A 4029-nucleotide genomic window follows, 5' to 3' on the forward strand; every position below is an offset into this window, starting at 1 on the left:
ACACTTGCCTGCGCCATAACGGATTGGGGCGACCATCAGGCCCCACGGGAAGAAGCCTGGGCCGACCATCAGGATCCACCGGAAGAAGCCTACCGGCGCAATAGGCCATGACGTAAAAAAAATAAAACATATTTGACAAGGCTTTCAGTGGAGGTTTGGGCATTTTCCGAGATGCTTTTATGATCTGTGGAAATGTGACCCTTCCTCTGTGCCATCAACCTAAAAACACATATTTGACAAGGCTTTCAGAGGTGTTATTTACTGAGGGTGCTTTTATGATCTGTTGAAATGTGACCCTTCCTCTGTGCCATCAACCTAAAAAAACACACTCAGTGGAGGTTTGGGCATAGGCTTTCAGAGGTGCTTTTATGACCCGGTTGAAATGTGACCCTTCCTCTGTACCATCAACCTAAAAAACACATATTTGACAAGGCTTTCAGAGGTGTTATATACAGGCAGGGGTGCTTTTATGACCCAGTTGGAATGTGACCCTTCCTCTGTACCATCAACCTAAAAAACACATATTTGACAAGGCTTTCAGAGGTGTTATATACGGGCAGGGGTGCTTTTATGATCTGTGGAAATGTGACCCTTCCTCTGTACCATCAACCTAAAAAACACATATTTGACAAGGCTTTCAGAGGTGTTATATACAGGCAGGGGTGCTTTTATGACCCGGTTGGAATGTGACCCTTCCTCTGTACCATCAACCTCAAAACACACCCTTGAGAACCCAATTACGGACCTTTTCTGCCTTGGAATTATACAATCAACAACAGACATACAGCTGAACAGTAAAATAACACAATAAAAATTAATACATAAATACAAGTCCTGAAAATGTAGACTGTTAGAGTAGGCAAATATATTAATTGGTAGATTATTTTATGAGGTAAGGCTTGGTAGAGGTTGCATGTGCTTGGTAAGGGTTTCATATAGTATAGTATGTTTCCCGGGCGTCTGATGTGCTTGGTAATGCTTTTTAATACGGTAGCAGCGACGGGTCAAATTTGTGGCTATACCGTGTAGCAGTGACGGGCCAAATTTGTGGCTATACCGTGTAGCAGTGATGGGCCAAATTTGTGGCTATACCGTGTAGCAGTGACGGGCCAAATTTGTGGCTTTACCGTGTAGCAGTGACGGGCCAAATTTGTGGCTTTACCATGTAGCGGCGACGGGCCAAATTTGTGGCTTTACCGTGTAGCAGCGACGGGCCAAATTTGTGGCTTTACCGTGTAGCAGCGACGGGCCAAATTTGTGCCATGATATAACCCCCCCAAAATAGATGATACATAATGTGATGACAAATGCTTTGATATGTATTATGAAATGGTTTGTGTGAGTGATGATTTTTTCTCATTTTTCTCGCTTAGAGGGACCGTTAAGAAACATGACCCCCTACCACCACCACCACCACCACCATGTTCTTACGTTCTTATGTTCAACCGTACTGCACGCATGGGTGGGTAAAAGACACATATATATAACCGTACGTGTTTGAGGATAATCTCCCTCCATAGTCAGGATTCTCACATAGTCTTTTTTAATTTTCAATCTTTTATTTTTTGAGGTACAAGCCTACCGGAGATGCCCCCATATAGGCCTGAACCCCTCTCTGATACCTGGCCTGTACTGCTGCTCTCAAATGATGTCAAACCATTTTTTTAAGGTGAAGGGAGACAGGTCTAGGGGGGAGCGGAACCTGACGGAACCTCCCTCGCTAGACGCTGATCCGACAGGCTTCAAGTTAGGGGTCACCCGAAGCTCTGGCCGGCAGCTTAGACTATGGGTTAGGATACTCCAGCCAGCATTAGTATGGGTTAGCATGACAGCGGAAATGGAATGGGGTTATGCAAAATCCATGAGTTGTTACGAAAGCCACAGAGAATTGTCATACTTAAGCAGGAGTAGTTCTCGTGCGAAATTTAAGCCGTAAGTTGCCGGAGTCTTCATGCAAAGCCGTGCGATTAGTTATGAAGGAAGAGCGAAGGGAACCGTCACACGAAAACTATAGGCGTTATACAAAATCCATGCGGGTTAAGCGAGCGGTAGTTAGTACACAAAAGCCATGCCCTTCGTTAAGACAGCAGGCGCAGAGCGAGGTGTTACGATTAGCAGAAGCAGAGTGAGTTGTAAAAGAGAGCATGCAGATGTTACACCAGTCCCAGGAGTGCATGAGTTGATACCCAGAGCAGCAGAGGTTGTCCTTGGTAACTGAAATTAAAAGGTTTTGTTAATACTCAGAGTACCAGAACCAGTAATTGTACTCAGACTAATTGCAGTAGAGGTTGCTGATTAAGTCACACCACTACGGTAACACTTATGAAATCACCCTTACATTAGTTAGCCCCCACAGGATGTTACACATACTTATAAATGTATAGCCTTCATACAGTACACTTAAAGATTTCACAGTATTTTTTTTTCAAGGGCAAAAAAGTGTAGAAAAATAAAGCCCACTACTTGCTGCTCCCACTTAAATACTTATATATATATATGTAACCTTTACACATTACACTTAAATACTTCCCATCACTACACACTTATTAGAGAACCCGGTACACACTTTAATATATAACTTAATACCTTACACACTTACTTTACACTTAAATAACGTAGGGAAACACTTACTTAGAATTATATACCCCAAAACCGAAGATTTTATAAGTATAGCAATACCAAACACCTTATACTTAAAACCCCATTTAAATACATGTAAATTATATTACAGCTTAAATATGTAACCCTGTAAACATGCATAGAAATTATTAGTAGATATATTTTAAATTCAATACTTTACATAATACAATTCATTTATATATTTTCCTTGGCACATATACTTCTGCCTGTATTTATAAGTTGCCTCCTCCTCCTCCTCCTCCTTCTTCTTCCTCCTTCTCCTCCTTCTTCTTCCTCCTCCTCCTCCTTCTTCTTCTTCTTCTTCTTCCTCCTTCTTCTTCTCCTCCTCCTCTGCAGTGTTTGGCCTGTAAGAAAGAGATGGGATTGTCAGATGCTTCCGGCTCTAACATGAACTATTTTTTAACCCAGTACACAAGCTGAAAGTAAGAGGTTTTTGTTAATTAATAGCCATAGTAGAAAGGGTTTGTAGGAGTTACCCACAGCACCAGAAGCAGTAGTTGTACATAACCTTAGATTAGTTATCCCACAGGACCTTACATACTTATATACTTATAGATGTAGCCTTCATAGATTACACTTAAGTAATTCCCACAGAATGCACCATTACACTTAGATTAGTTACCCCACAGAACCTTACACTTAAATGCTTATAGATAAGTAGCCTTCATAGACTACACTTAACCCCTTCACTACGGCCGGGCCAAAACAGCGCCCTGGACCGTATCCGAGATCACCGTGCGCGCCAAATTTCAAATGTCGCTATTGAATATAACAAGTTTTCAGCCATAAACTCAACATAATCATCATGTATTATATACGAAAACATGCAGAATTAAATGGTGCACATAAAGAAACTCACTACGGCCAGGCCAAAACAGCGCCTCTGCGACGTATCTGGGATCGCCCTTCCCTTTGAGCGTAACAAAACCAATCATACATTACCTTAGCCCAGCTTGCATGGTAGTGTTGTCAAGTCCCCCTTCACCCAATCCACCCCTCTACAGCCTCCTGCAGTCTTCCTCCCCCACCTCCGCACAGACCTGAAAGAAAGTCTCATTAGTCAGATAAAGGTTCATCTCCCTGCAAGCACACACACACACACACACACACACACACACACACACACACACACACACACATTTGGGAAGGCTTTCATGTTGTATCAGGCCCTCCTCCTTCTCTCCTCCTCCTTAAACAGACACCCTCGCCATAGACCGATAGGTCTTCTGGTGTCTGTTCTTCCTATGTATTCTTCCTATGTATGTATTCCTCCTCCTCCTCCTCCTATCTTCTCTTGTGTCTAATGTTCTTCATTGAGGCCATTCACGGCTACTCTTGCAATAATAATAATAATAATAATAATAATAATAATAATAATAATAATAATAG

The sequence above is a fragment of the Eriocheir sinensis genome, chromosome 8 (assembly GCF_024679095.1).
Source record: "Eriocheir sinensis breed Jianghai 21 chromosome 8, ASM2467909v1, whole genome shotgun sequence".
Lineage (NCBI taxonomy): Eukaryota > Metazoa > Arthropoda > Malacostraca > Decapoda > Varunidae > Eriocheir > Eriocheir sinensis.